The following is a 16536-nucleotide window of genomic DNA, read 5'->3' as shown; positions in this document are numbered from 1 at the left end:
ACCAAAAAGAATTAACGAAGGCCTAGAAGAAACAAATTAGCTGAAAGAAACAAATTTAGGCTGGGCACAGTGGCTCACACCTGTAATCCCAGCAGTTTGGGAGGCTAAGGTAAGACGATCATTTGAGCTCAGGAGTTTGAGACAAGCCTGGGCAACACAGAAAGGAGGGAGGGAGGGAGGAAAGACTAAACCATTTTATATAAGGAATTTGAGAATCCATGGATTTTTGTATTTAAGGGTGGGTGTCAGAACCAATCCCTCATGGATACCAAGGGATGACTCTTAGCTTGGATGCAGTGGCTCCTTGGTCATCCAGTGAGTAATCACTGAACCAGAGATGCTATGTAGTAGAAGATGTGTCTTGCAAGCTTCTAGGTGACAGATCACAATGGGCATTTAATAGATGGTCTGTACGAACTGAAGTGTTTATGGAGAAAGACGTTGGCTACATAATAAGGTTGAGCACAAAATCAGGTGAGGAAATGAAATTTTAGAGGATAAAATGATTAAGTGTAGAAAAGTGGAGAGAAAATAAAATTGAGTCATGTTAGTAATGGGGCAGGAAGTCTAAGTCAATTTCTATTCCTTTCCCCTCAGCTCTGGCAGTAAACTGCACCTCAAAACTAGAAGGAAGGAAGATTTAACATGCAACCTTCACTTCACCGTATTTCTTCCTTCACATGTTCCAAAAGATGCTGCAGAAAAACACTGTAATTGCTCAAGAAATATCTCATGAAAGGTTAATGAGAAAATCCCTTCTCCCCAGAGCGTATTTCTCTGGCATTTTAATTCTGAATAAAGGCACCATAAATGCATATCAAGATCCATGTTGCCCCATAAAGGATACTCTGAGGCAACCTGAATGCCCTCCCCCGTGAGACAGCAAGTGATTTTCAAGGGGCAGAGTATGTTGTAAAAGGGAGTCACAGGGGTACAAAAGGAGAAAATGGAAGAGAGAAAACAAAGGAGGCACAGTAGAAGGCACTGAGGCTGGCATCACAGTCCTGTTTGGAGCTGGAATAAATAGTGCCGAGACAAGATCCCAGAAGGGTAAATCAGAGGATCCATGTTTGAATCTTGAATTCCCTATCTATTGGTTGCATAATGTTGAACACATCACTTAGTCTTTTAATCCTCAGCCTTCCCATCTGTAAAATATGAACAATAATTACACCTTACTTGAAGAGTTACTGGAGGAATTAGTTATAAATGTATGAATAAAACATACAAATTATTTTCTAACAAAAAAATAACACGTTTTTCTTTCTTCAAATAAAGGTCTGAGCAGGAAGAGGGAATACACAATGTGTATAAATGGGTGACTGTGTGTGTGTGTGTGTGTGTGTGTGTGTGTGTTGCGTGTATGTGTGTGTTACGTAAAACTTACTGCCATAGATGCTTGAGGAAAATATGTTTCCTTTTCATACTGAAGCTGTTCATTGTGCAGATGACATTACTTACAAAATTCAATGTCAGGCACATAGTAGGTTCTAAACATTTATTTGTTGAATAAATAAGTAATGACTCAAAAATAACGTTAAAACAAATGAAACTGAATGAATGTCAAGCACTCAGTTAGCAAAGTCTGGAATTTTTATAAAAGCCTCTCTGCAGTGGCAAAAATATGCATTCACTCTACCAGGTTACTTTTTTTCATGAAAACACAGTAGACAACTTGAAACTCACAGATCTACTCCCGCCCCAGTTTAAATTCTAGGAAATGAATAATGCCTGTGTAATATACAAGCCTGTTCCAGTTAACTACTGCTGTGTAATAAACCACCCCAATACAGAGAGACTTAAAACAAAGGTTTTGCGTATCTAACTCTTCTCTGCATTGGATGGGCGATTGCTCTGCTTGTTCTGCCTTTACTCGCTCATGCACCTGCATTCAGCCAGAGAACAGGCTGGGCTGGAAGTCCCAAGATAGCCTCACTGACACAGCCTGGGCTGGCAGTTAGTGACATGCAATGAGGGGAATCGAGTGAATTGTGGGTCAGTTTTCCTATATGTAACCTCTAGTGGCCTGGATGGGCATTCTTTCTTAGTGGTCCCAGAGCAGCTCTTCAAGGGAGGAATATGGAAGCTACAAGACTTTATAAGGCCTATCCTTGTAGGGTATGTAACATTATTTCTGCCACATTCCATCAAAGCAAGCCACAAAGTCAGATTTTAAGGGCAAGAAAACAGAATCCACATTTTCATGGAGTGTTATATTGCAAGAGAATGCAGATACCATGATATGTGGAATTTGCGGCCTTATTTTTCTATTTACCTCAGATAATTGAGGTCGATGTGGCCCCTTTCCTTACCAAGGAGACTGCAGTTCATTTTTGCTAGACTATGTGCATCAAAAGATTATCTGTTTTAAATTTAACAAGTAAAGTCCTTGCAGACTAAAGTGCAAAGGAGTTCTGAAATCACAAAAGGCAAAAATGATGTCATATTGAACATCTGATCACAACACAGTAATTGGGAGAAACAGACAAAAAGAAGCAGACAGAGTAGGCCATCGTTTTAATTATGCAGAAGATCTGGGCTTGGAAGACACATTTTTAGCATAAAGCATGCTATGAATCTGACCGTGTGTCTGGTAGACTATAAGCTCCTTTAAAACAGGACCATATCTTCTCACGTCCCAGCTCTAACAATTATTAGCTGTATCATCTTTGGTAAGTTACTTAAGCTCTCCTAGGCCTCATTTTCCTCATCTGTAAACTAGACATAATAATAATAATACCTGCATATGTTTATACTAAGCATTAAACAAGATTTACGTGCATCCCTGTCATAAGCATAGAATAAATACATTAAATATGTAACTAAGAAATTGCCTGGTTTCCAATTACAAATTCTACTATGCTCCATTTTGAAGCTTTTAAAACCCCATGAAAAATAATCTATACTTAATTATTTAAAGACAGTATGATATCTTGAGTTCTAAAAGGGTGAGGATCTAGAATGTCATGGAAGTTGGTAGACAATTTGCCTTTTATTTTTGTCCCAAAATAAATTTATTGAGAAAATTTGAGAAGCAAGTATTCTACCTTCTGAGAACATGTGAAGAACAACTTAGTAGATAAAAGTGCTGTAGCTGACAAGATTCCAAGTAATAATACCCACTAATGTGCTTACAATGATAGGACAACCTTGAAAGTATATAATACAATTTAACTAACTACAGCACCACAAGCTATGACACAGAAATATTCCAACATTCACTCAAATTCTGATACAGTGAAAACATAAAATAGTTTGCTTTAAAACACAAAACAATGAACTGCCATTCATTCTTCTGTCCTATAAGAAACAGAAGAAAATACAAAAATCCATGCAAATATATTGTACAAATATTTATGTGTTTCATAATCATCTTAGCAGCCTCACCTTTGTAGAGGTACATTTGTGGGTGTTTGCGTGTATGGTATGTTTTTAACATTTTTAAGACTTGCTTGAAGTTTCATTTTTCCTTTATATTGGCTTGACTTGCTTACTAGTCTTTTCCTCTATGTTGCTCCTTCACTAATTGGGCAAATGCGATAATTTGTAATGGGTCTCCAACTCATTAGTGCAATTTAGTAAGGTTCTACTGTATTTCACCAGACGCACAAATGAGGCTGCTGCACACATCTGTATTTTGGAGCTTTACTTCATCAGCATCCACAGTATTTCTGCTTTAAAATTGAGAAATGATTACCCCTTAATCAGCTATTTGTTATAGTGGGCTACATAAATAGATGTTGTGTTATTAATAAATAATTTTAGGATAGAACTTAGCAACAATTAACATTTACATAGAGCTTTTTTTTTTTAAGGATTTTTGATCTGTTGCCCAGGTGAGAGTGTAATAGCACTATCTCGGCTCACTGCAAACTCCTCTCCTAGGTTCAAGCAATTCTCCTGCCTCAGCCTCCTGAATAGCTAGGATTACAGGTGCCCACCACAATGGCTGGCTAATTTTTGTAGTTTTAGTAGAGACAGCGTTTCACCATGTTGGCCAAGCTGGTCTCGAACACCTGACCTCAGGTGATCTGGCCACCTCAGCCTCCCAAAGTGCTGTGATTACAGGCATGAGCCACTGTGCCCAGCCTACATAGAGCTTTAAAGTTTAAAGCTTATCTTTATACATCCAAACACAGAAACCCTATGTATTCTCTTGTGGAAAAAGGTATTATACATATTTTTTAAATGACTTAGAAGACAGCATTTCACAGTATTTCCAAATATAGGTATTTGATTTGTCCAGACATTCACTATATAATTTTGGCCATTTATTTAATCATCTTTAAAATTTATATAGTATCTAGTTAATAGTTTTGGAGGAAAATATCAAATATTTTTATAATGAATATAAACTTGTCAACACATAGTAAGTGCTGCATACATGCTAGTTGTTATCATGATCTTCATTTGACAGGTAAGAATACTGTACTTTTTTAAAAGATACTTATATCTAAAGACAAAGAGATGAGATAGTTGTCAAATCTACAACTAGGATTTGCAGGTTGGGAAGACTTGAGTTAACCATGCAAAGGTAGAGTCTATTCTTCACTTCTAGCAAGGAAGCTGTGGAGTTGGGTAGTCAATATTGTAAGGCCAGAGCTAGCAGAAGCAATGCCTCTAATTTGAAGCCTTAGGCTACTTAAAACCATGTGAGTGTACAGAACAGAGCCTGGAGTGCCAGATGTAGATTTGAGAAGGTTCAAAGACCTCGCTAAAACAGAAAGTGGGCCTGGGGGCTTAGGCAGGTATTGGAAAAGTTGAACCTAGAGCATGAGGTTGAAATAAAAATCCAGGAAGAAGGAAGCAAGAAACAAAGAAACTCTAGCAGGCCATCAGGGGAGAGAATAATCTGAATAAATGTCAAAGACAGGAGGTGTTGCCTAAAACTGGCTTGTTTTTATATCTTCTGTGGCTTCCACTGGGTAAGAAGGTTAGGAGAAAAGATGATGGAAGTATCTAGTTACTATACACTTGTCCCTATATTCTGGCCCTGCAAATCACTAACCACTGTGAGGGGTGAGTAAAACAGATAGAAGGGCCAGTTTTTCTGGAGCCATACCCAGGCACAGACAGGAGAGCAAATTAGCTTTTTCTCTGTTTCTCAATCTCATATCTCTACTCTCATCAGGAAAGAAGGTCAAGGTTTTATTCAAACAGACACCTGGCAAGTGACTCTCTATTGGCCTCCCTTCCCCTCAAGGATGATAGTAACGATCAAAGATTCAATCTGAGCATTTAGTTTCCTCTTGGGAAAAAAAAAAAAAAGCTCTGTTGCTTCTTCAAGTAGATGGCGTGGTCAGAATTAGAACTGACTCTCTTCAAATAGTCTCCCCTTTGCCTTTCCTGGACCCTTATCTTGGGTCCAGACTCTAAGCCAAGAAAAATAAACATCCCATGAAACTACCTGGCAAATTTCTAAATGTGTTCTTGTGAAATTGTCATCCCTCTAGCTTGAGAGAAGAAGAAACTGGCATTTACTCAAAGCAGACAAAGTGTCTCTCTCATCTCTGAAAACTAAAAATCTAAAAAGAAAAAAATTAGGCTGAAGACTGGAAGGTCAGAGAATGGCCTTTTTTTTATCAACTCTTCCCGGTTGTGTTAAGTGTCGTTCCATTCTGAGCTGGCAGTTCTTACACATGTTTCCCTCTAGAACATACCACTAGAGAGGCTGGTGCCATCTGCCTGTCCGACAGACCATCTGTACAAGGCACTGGCACCCCTTCCAGAAAATGGAAGAGAAACTGAGGGCACTAAATAGGTGAGTCTGTATCTTTGTTTTCTAAGCTCTCTGGCAATAATTGGTAGAAAAGAAAAAGGAGTCCAGGAAAATTGTTTAAGGTTGAAAAAAAAAATTATAGCAAAAGCAGAAAATAATTTTCACATAAGCAACCACAGACAAATTTAAAAGGTAATAGAAAAGAGTAACAGTTTCTGGGTTTACGCTTTAGGCAAGCTAAAGCCCAAATTGAGAGGAGTCAAGGAACCAGGACTTGTAGACAGATGCAACTAGGCAGACCTTCAGGTAGACACTGCTTTTAGTGACTGTCAACCTTGGGCAAATCACAAGTCATCTGTAGCTCAGTTTCCTCATCTGTATCCTGAGAATAATGATGCCCCCCCGCTTCATGCAACTATAAAGTCTTCAGCACATCATCTGAAGTATCATAGAATTAAATGTGTGATAGCTATTGTGTCAATTGTGTGGGTTTGTTACAAGGCTCCCACAGGGCCCCAAACCATATCTTCATTCCTTCCTATCAAACACTTTTTGATGTATTTCCTTACTCTATTAGCACTGATATATTCAAAATTATAATTTCTTCTAATTTCTCCTCGGAAACATTATCACTGCTTCACAAAACGCATATTTAGGACAAACCTCAAATTCTCCTTCCTTAAGCTTCCCCAAACACAAATTCCTCAGGGATAACTCCCTTCTCTGAGTTTTACATACTGACTTTATAATTTTTTGCTTCTGAATCCTGTGCTGCCTTGTTTAGCAAGCTCACTGCTCCTCTGTCAATACAACGTCAATGATAATATAGTAACACATTTGGGGAAAAATCACATTACCACTTTGTGTTCCACATCATAACTGTGATATAATAGTGAATCTAGTAGGTGTTTAATAAAACATTTCGAAGAAATGGCACCATCGAAATGACTACAGATGGAAAAGAATGTACTGTTGTTATCCACAATAACATTCATTGAGAATTCTGACTGACTTACTCAAAAGTGTTCTTGACCTAGATCCATGACATTGTTCTCAGGTTCAGGAACAGGAATAGGATTATTTTTTTAAAAAAATGAACTGTCCCAACTGCCACCACCCCTCTACAAATAGATATATATAGATATAGATGGTGTGTGTATGTATGTATGTATACAGTGCTGGACAAATGAGTCTTGGATAAAAATATGTATTAGATAGGAAGAACAGACTTCCATTTAGCAAAGTCTTGAAAAAGAAAAATGCAGCAGTGCTTATAGTGATGGAAGAGAAGGAAATCAGACTTGAAGTCGCAAAGACACATCCAAGAGAGTCATGGCAGTGAGGCATGACAGGTCAAGGATAAAGAAAGGGAAAATAGGAAATAGCATCAAGCAGATGAACATAGGAAGAATGCAGCTATTCGTGAGCAAAACAGACCCTATTTCATGAAAGTGTTGGCAGCCAGGGGAACACTCAGAAAAAGTTTAAACTACTTTCATATCTGCTCTTACTTGGGCACTGGAATCAGAACAGGTTGACTGAGAATATGTTTAATGCTTAATAGTAGTCTGGGTTCCTTGATAGAGAAAATGACCCTGAGCAAAAGTCACATATAAACATGGCTTTCCCTGTGAAGAAGGGAGAGTGGAGTTTTTTCCTTGTATGTATCTATATTCAGACTATTGTCACTATGCATGGCAGATGTCTCCAACAGAAAATAATTAGCAAACCCAACCACTGTCTGTGTTATTAATCATTTGCTTGTTTACAGGAAAGAATATGCCTTTATTAGATTGATTTTTTTTTTCCTAAATGTTTTCACTTCACATGTATTTTTTTACTATGTTATTCAAACATTTGTCTTAATTCATACGGATTATTTTCTTCACTTCTTTCATATGGAGTAGCTACTGGAGTCAAGGTGTATATGGTCACAGGTTTTCATTCCAATCATATGGTTAAAAAAAAGTACACCCTGCACCATTGTGTGTTTACTTGGCCTTTGTTTCTGTGACTTGTTACCTGAAGCATGAATGTATAAATTGAAAGGTCCTACACAAGGAATTGAAACCTCTCATCTTTAAGTAACTCAATATCAAACACTCAAAATGCTAATTTGTTTGCTCAATATATGTGTAAAGGAACAGCTAGGATACCAAAAACAGATCAAAATATAATTGAATATCTACATTACGTAAAAAAGCTAGGGAATTTTTACAGGCATTAAAGATAAAGTTAATATTTTCTTTGTTTCTTGACAGTATTAAGTGGAAGAAAGATTGCTACTTCCACTCTTTAACAAGAAAGTTTTCATAAGATGACCTTTTCTCCTGTTTACTGCCAAGCAATGAGCTTCATTGCTCACATTTTAGAACCTGACTTTAGAAAGAATTCCCCAGTATGAAAGTCAGACTTGGTTCTCTTTCTTTCTCTGGTTTCCTTGCATGTTCTATACCAATCACTCTTTTTCCATCATGTTTCCCACTGATGTCAGTATGTTGAAAGATAATTTCCCTCCTCTTTTTATATTTTTATAAGTAAACAAACAATAATATTTGCTTATCTGTTTATTCATGTGCTATAATAATTTGTATCATCTCTGGCACTGCAGAGTACAACAACATTTATACAAACTGAAACTGCTAAGTTATTATCACAATTACTACCAATGATTGTAAGTAAATTTAATTATTTTTATAATGAGATACCTTTTATTGAGCACCAAGTAAATTCTAATCTCTGTTCTAGACACCTTGTGAGCATTATTTTTCTTAATCTTTTTACAATGCTACAAGGTAAGATATGGAAATACAGCTACAAAAGTAACCTTCCCAAAGGTACATAACTAATAAGACATAACATATTGGGAGACGCTACTCATAAAAGTGAATTCTGCAAATGCTCCTTAATGCCACTTACGATTTAGTGTTACAGAGAAGACTTTCATTTCTTTACTTTGCTCGAGTTCTGTAACTGCAGTACAATCATCCAAATGGCATCAGGCATTTTAATACGATTTAGGTAATTGCCAAAGTTAAATAGAGATCTGCTTCAAGTTATGTATTCTGTTAAAGACCACAAAAATATGGTACTGATAATGTACTATATTGAGGACCCATTGGTTCAGAGAGACGCCCTTCAGAGGCCCCTTAGAGACATTAACATCACATATTTCCACTGAAAGAGTTTGGCCCTATTACAGAAACATGTAATAGGGCTCTGGACTGTCTATAATTATGTGAAGAAGTATTGGGTTTGCATCCTACAAATAAAAGAAAACATGCTATAAAAGAATAGATATGGGCTTTGGAGTGAGTCAGCATTTGAGGCAAATAAATCCCTTTTTGCCTGATCTGCAGTATGGGAATAATAATGTTACCAGTTAATTTGTGTGTGTGTTTGTATGTAAGAAGTATAAATAAATAATCTAACCTACCTAGCACAGGGCCTGGCACGTAGAATACCTTTGCTGACTATATGAGATAACTGATTATAGCATTATATTTTCTTGGTGTGTATTGGCAATATATTTTGCAGTATATCACAAAGGGAATTTCCTTAGTTCAGTGCAAAGCTTCACCCACAAAATCTGATGCTTAAGGCTGTGGTAGAGGCCAATGAACTCGTGTTTGCTTTTTGATCAACTGACATCCCTCTTTCCTTTCTAACTCTCCTAGAATCAAATTTTATGGCATGAAGCTTTAAAATGCAGGGAACATGGATCTTGTCTTTCTTCCCACAAAGTTATAAAACAAACTTCATCCATTCATTTTAAGGATAGAAAGAACCCACAATCTGAAGGACAAAACCCCATTTCCTCCATGCACAGGGAAAGGCTGACTTTGCAGTACAGAAATACCTGGGTCAAGTGGTACCAGCCGTGCAGAGTTAGCAAAGCAGAATTGGACTCATCACTGACAGCTCAGCTCAGCTACATTAATAGGAACAAGGCTTTTTAGATCTTTTTCGATATGTTCTTGAACAAAATAAAGGTCATACACAATGACACAGCCCCACATAGGTCAGATTCTGGCAGAGGAATCTTAATTCTTTTTAACTATTAAGTAAAAATTCCAAGGGACAGCCTTGAAGACTGCAGCATTCCCTATCCAAATACAGGAATTGCAGCAAATAGCTATGAGCAGAGAGAGTCCTTCTAATACTCCCCAGAGCAATGATTGCAGTGCTTGCACCTGGTGGGTGCTCAATAAATATGGACCCTTTCATTACCTGTGAACAAAACGAGGTTTTTAGATAAAGAGCAATGTTAATACCTCCTGCTGACACCTGAATTGTGTTTCTGCAACCACATACGGAAGGAGGCATGTGATTATTGCTCCTTATATTTGGTATCATTTTGAAAGTTGTTTGTATAAGTGAAATGACATCCAAGAATGGTGCTTAGGCTGCTCTAAAAAAGGGTCTGATGAAACCATGGTACATGAAATGAGCTACTGTACAGATATAGCTTTCAGAATATAGCTTACTCTCTCCAATTTTACTTCACATTCAGATTATATTTGGGGTTTTGCCTTCCTTTATAAGAATATAAATGCACTGAATTAGGGTGGTCTTCCTATTCTTAAACTAGTTGAACAGGAATGAGAGAATATATGTGAGCTACCTTAAGAAGTCCAATTTTGTGTCAAGGGTTTTACCAAGTGCTTTATATACAATTATTCATTCACTCATCACACATTGCTTATAACTGATTGTCCCCATTTTACAGATTTGACAACTGAGGCTTCCAGAGATTAGGTATCTGATCTTCATCTATTCAACTCCAAAGCCTGTTCTCACTGTCATATTCTCTGGCTGTCATAACTTCCAAATCAGCTTTTTTACTCTGGTCTATCTGTCTACCAAGTGCAATTTACTGTGACAATCACTGTATGCCATGCTATTATTATAGATGTACATTTTATTTATACAATTCCCAGGTGTAACTCAAAATCTAAACAACCTCATGGTGGACTGGAGTTATTTGGAGACTACAAACTTGCTAGAAGTCTGTGTATGTCCAAGTCTGAAGAAGCCAAGTTTTTCTTACGTTTCTGGATATCCAGGGAAAATGAATTCAGGTCACTAAACATTTTCTATTTTTCATGAAACTAAAATTATGCTTCATATAGATTGGCAAATTATTTATGTATACATGTATACACACACATGTGCATACACAAAAGAAACACACATATCCACAAGTAACTTAGAATGTACCACAAAAATTACTTTGAAAGAGGTAGAGTCCACACATTTGGGAAAACATCAGAACTACAACAACATAAATGTTAATCACCACTCACTAAGAATAGACCAGTTCTGCCAGGGGCAGTGGCTCACGCCTGCAATGCCAGCACTTTGGGAGGCTAAGACGGGCAGATCAAGAGGTCATGAGTTTGAGACCAGCCTGGCCAACATGGTGAAACCCCGTCTCTACTAAAAATACAAAAAAAAATTGGCCAGGCATGGTGGTGGTTACCTGTAATCCCAGCTACTCAGGAGGCTGAGGCAGGAGAGTCGCTTGAACTGGGGAGGCAGAGGTTGCAATGGGCTGAGACTGTGCCATTCATTGCACTCCAGCCTGGGTGATTGAGAGAGACTCCATCTCCAAAAAAAAAAAAAAGAATAGACGAATTCTGCTTAACACTTTCACTTGAGATTATATTGGAGGAATCATTTTATAATGTCTTGAATAGATAAAGTCATCATGGCTATAACATCTTACATTTCCACAGAAGTGTATATTTGTAGATCCTTTTTTCTACAATATTTCACCATAGTCTTCACAACAACACTATGAGTTAAAAATATTTACAAGTTACTTAGGAGGAAATCAAGGTTCCAAGACTTTGAAAGACCTATCAACCATTAAGCAATACTTGCAATGTTTGACTGACATCTTCTGATTCTCAATCCAGAGTTTTTTTTCCTTCTGATTTTAACCCCAGCCTCCACCATTCCCCATTTTATCTGTGACTGCTGAGTAGTCCCAAATGGAAATGCACATAATTGAGTGAGTTGGCTTAATTTATCGCAAAGCCCCTGCTCTATTCACATATCAATTAATCCATCTTTTATTTTGTAATTTATTGGGATCCCTGAGAGGTTGCTCTGAAGTGATGGAGAACAGTATCAAGGACATACAATAGCACTTGTCATCAGAGAGTATATCTTCTTCCTCCCAAGAGTCTTCATTTTCTGTTGTAGGCTGATGCTCTTAGCCTATTCATATTAGCCCCATTTTCAGCATCAGCTCAGCTCTTCAAGCTAACATACAGCTCTAGGCTGTTATAATGACTCAGCAATCAAAATTTCAAGTTCAATCCATCTGGTCCTTACCCACCTCCAATGCCAGGGCTCCCAAAGCTCCTCTCTGCTCATGAACTTACTAGGTGATATTCCTGGCTTTCTTTAAAGGTTCTCAGTAGCTGACTTTCCAGCTGGCAACCCTGTTTGTTACAGAGGGAAACAGCTATTCATGTGTTAAGTGCCCTGGGTCTTAAAAACACAGAAACACACTGGAGAATGTGGGGCCTCCTTGGCTGACTTTAGCAGAGGCCCATAGAAAGGCCTGCCAAATGAATAGAGTTAAATAGAGAAGAAACTGGAATGTCATTTATTCTCCCCAATAAACTCAGAGCAACCCTTCACCAATTCATTCTTTTAAAAATATAAACCTGCATATGTTGCTTCTGGGGAACTTCACCATTTTCTTTAGCAACTCTGACATGTTACTCCTACTGAAATGGAAAGCTCCCTACCCCCATTTACCCTTCTTTTCTGAATTCTCTAAGCAATAAAACAAGCCCTGGTGAATCTCAAAACACTCTCTACCACAAAATAAAACATGAATCTGGAGTTGGTTCTGATCAAAAGCTGTTTATCATTTCTCTGGCCTGAGCTGAAAATAAAGATGCAAAGTTACAGTTGTGCAAACACCATCAGGAATCCTTGAGATGTGGGAGAGATGCTTTGCACATTGCCTAAGCTGTAATCAGAAAATCCAAGTTGGCTTGTACCCCACTTCTATTATTAGCCTAAAATAAGTGATAATGAAAGTGTTGCTATCGCTAGAAGAATCACTCATTACAATTACTAAATCTTAAATACCAAAAAAACCAAGTTGGTATCTTTTGTTGTTATTGCTGTTGTTTTGAGGTAGTGTTGAGAACAAGCAATGCAATTAATTTTTACCAACATCACACATCTAAATATACCAATACTTGGTGAGGATATGAATGGGAGAACAGTCAAAATTAAATAGCCTCAATGGAGAGAGGTACTAATTTGCCAAATTCCAGAACGACTTTTTCAAAGGACCTCTCTCTATCCAGAACAGTCCTCACACAAAATAGATGACCTAAAACACTGTCCTCTGTACCTGGGACTACTTGTCAAAAGCTGCAGGTTAATAAAGAGCTGAACAACTTAAGGAATGCTGATTGACCAACAGAACTTGGGAGCCTCCAATACCCTACCATGACCCATTGGCACTTGGGAGTATCAGGGTCCTTCTTCTTACAAAAGAAACTTCATGTTTCTTATTCACATATTAGTCTCACTTTCAGGTTTTAAGATCCTCAGATTGTTTTCACCACAAAGAAAATAACATTTGATTTAGGGTTTCTCCTAGGTTCAAGCCATTTAAAAATTTTTAAAAAAGAAAACAACAAACCTCCTTTCTAGATGAGAAAAATTTACCTGTACATTATGGGTAACAGATGAAACTACCCTGGTCATAAATCATTACAAGAAAGACAAATTATAAATTATAATGGCAGTAATTTTCCCATGGTAATTTTTACCAAGAGCAAGCACTGTCAGGAGTACTGGGTACAAGGTTGGGCCAGGAGTGGAGGAGGGGCAGCTTCTCACCCTTGTCCTCTTTTACCTGCTTCTCTAAAATCATTATGCAAAAAACGTTAGACAGATGAAAGTCTTAGTGTAATACCAGAGTATAATCTCCTCTTTAAGGTGTTTTTGTTTTGTTTTGTTTTGGGAGGGGGAGTTGCTTTTCTTTTGGTAACTCCTTTTTATAAAAACAAATATCAGTATTTTGAGCATGAACTCTGACATCTCTCTACTTGGTGCTCTCATAAATCTGTGACCCAGGCCACCCAGCCTCTGAATCAATCTATTATGTTACAATCGGCATCTTCTTTCTATACACAGACATCAATACCTGGAGAGAATCACTTAGGCATATCCTTCTCTACCTACTTAACACACCTGTCATCTCTTCCATGAACGTGTCCACAGTGACAGTTCAAGTTGGCTAACATTCCATGATATGTCACTATTCTTTTAAAGATAAACCATCCACAAGCAGTGGCAGATGACAAGTAAGGTACTGTCGCTTTGATGTGGGGTCTCAGCATTTTAGAAACCTATTTACAAGTGATTCTTACTCCCGGGGAGAAGCTAATTGATGCCAATGCAGAGATAAAAATACTCAAAGACACAGGAACACAGATGTTATCACAATGAAATGTTATTTTCCTTTAATTAAATAACCTTGGAATTGAAACAGGTAAAATATTATCTGCATTTCACTTTGAAGGAAAAGCAGGGAAAGATAAAGGCACAGCTAACTACCAGGAAACTAAACAGACTGAGTTAGGCAAGATATTTGACTAAAGTCACCTGAATTCCTGATGCCACTTGCTTTTACAGCCAAGAATAGACAATTAAGAGCAATTTGCAATCACACTCCCTTCTCAGGGGACCACGTAGGGTAAGAGGATGTTCCAAAATGAGCGACACTAGTCTTAATCAGGGGACGCTGCATTCAGAAAGGTTAATGAGATGCAATAGACAGAGAATCAAAAAGACAGAAGAGGTTCAAAATACTAAACAATTTCCACTTTGTTCTCATTTGCTCCAATTAAGAGCTGGTGAAGCAGCTTTTCTGTATTCCATACATTCGCTACTCTCTAGAGCAGAAATAATTATTCGAGAATTAAAAAATAGAGGTATGGGGAAGGGAAAGTGTACCATTAAGTTATCATGAAAGTCCGGATTACACCCCCACCTCCCCAACCCCCAGTCTCTGAGCAGACACACTTTGCCTCTAACTCGGAGCCTCCGCCAGGCGCTTTTCTGATTAATGTTTTTCCTCAAATTTAGAGAGTATTGCAAGGCAGGAGAAAGCTGGAATTACATTTTTTCCAGATTTCTTATATTCAGAATTCCCTGTGAAAATGTTAGAAAAACAAGAGAGGTATAAAAATGGTAAGAGGCATGGGGGATGGTTATACAAATGGAAATAATCTCCTTGGCATAAAAATAGCCCCAAAATGCCACACACTGAGTTCTTCTGAGCATTCCAGTCTCTAGAAATGCGCGTATAAACTGCATACGGATTTCTGAAAACAAACAGGAAAACACAAACATTGCAAGACAAGGACTGAGATCCGAGGAGTCCCATGACTTACCTTCCTTGTGGATCCTCAAAGTTCACCAAGGGAAATTTACAATCCTCTAGCTTGCCGTGCACTACTCTATTTTCTTTTCTTCTTTTTATTTTTTTTTAAGTCATATCGGAGAAAAAGCATCAGTTTTCAAAGGTTCCATGTATCTGATCTTCCAGCACCAGCAAAAACGTGTCCAAGAGACTCCGCCAAAAAGTAAGCCAAAAACTCATCAAAGGCAAAAGCAGAAGGGGGAGTGGGGAAGCAAGGAGGTGGCGAAAGGCGGGGGGTGGGGGCTACTGACTGTGAGCCCAAGTACCCAGAGAATATTGTCACGCTGTTGAAATCTCCTACTGTACGAAATACCTGCTTTGGTTGCCACACTAACACACACACACACACGGACACTCACACATTCTCTTTCATGCAAAAGCAGGCACCCACACTCACAAACACACACAAACACACGCACGCACTCACACAAACCAGTGTAATGTAAACTGTCAGTAGTAACCTCCAAGAGCTGCTGTGTGCTGCAGATGGTACCGCTCACTGTTACCTTCCCAGATCTGTGAAGGATCAAATGAACATCCAAAATCAGGGGGGGCCCAGGACTAGGTAGATTCCAGATCCCTCTCCCCCAGGCAGATGCATCAAGCCAGGAGCAGGTCAATCAGCAGAGGTGTCTGCTTGCAGGGTGCCCCGGATTATGGCAAGGTTATTAATCTTGATGTGCTGCATCCCCCACCCCCAACATTCGGCAGCCTGCATTGATATGATTGCCAGAGCTGTGTCTGTCCCTGTTCTACTGCATTTGCTCAGCCCTCTGATGCTGCAAGTGAGACACGGTGGAGGCAAGAATACTAATAAGGTGGTTAGCTACAGTTTCTTCAAGGCAGTCGGCATGCAGTACAGTAAATGTGTACTTCCCAGTGCTCCGTGTGTGAGCCTGCGTGTCTGCAGGGAGGGCAGTGAATCCATCTCCGGCCAGAAGACGAAATGGTTTGTATCCTGCCTGGGAGAACTATATCATCGGAATCATCATTGTCCTGCCATGGCATTGTCTATGACAGTATTTTGCTCGGGATAAAGAAGGGGGTTTAATGGTTTAGAAGCCTGAAGCTGGCATTTAGAAGTGAAAAAAAAAAAAAATTGGAGAGAACAAATTAGCTTTATAAATAGGATCCAAGGAGACTGAGGCAAAATTTTAACATGCAGCTTCCCTGGCTGTTAAATAGAAATACAAAGCAATTTCAAAAACCAGCTCCAGACTAGAAATCTTGCAGCTGGCAACAAGTATCTAAATTTGACTGATGGGACTGCAGATAAATGGATTCCTGGTAATATAAAAAGTTTGCTCATGCCTCCTGCTTCATAGCCATGGATCCAGTGTGTACAGAAATT

General features: G+C 38.5%; 1 long non-coding RNA gene across 1 annotated transcript in view; it reads right to left on the bottom strand.

The window, feature by feature from the left end:
- Positions 1-16295, bottom strand: part of LOC116554331 — an 806553-nt gene extending 790258 nt beyond the window's left edge. The window contains exon 1 of the long non-coding RNA XR_004270169.1: positions 15157-16295. This is a non-coding gene — a long non-coding RNA (uncharacterized LOC116554331). The remainder of the gene's footprint in view (positions 1-15156) is intronic.
- Between the last annotated feature and the right edge of the window lie 241 nt (positions 16296-16536).

This window comes from Sapajus apella, unplaced genomic scaffold, assembly GCF_009761245.1.
Source record: "Sapajus apella isolate SASKATOON/1434 unplaced genomic scaffold, GSC_monkey_1.0 scaffold14, whole genome shotgun sequence".
In the NCBI taxonomy this organism is placed as follows: domain Eukaryota; kingdom Metazoa; phylum Chordata; class Mammalia; order Primates; family Cebidae; genus Sapajus; species Sapajus apella.
The sequence above is the reverse complement of the archived record's forward strand: the minus strand, read 5'-3'. Positions and strand labels throughout refer to the sequence as shown.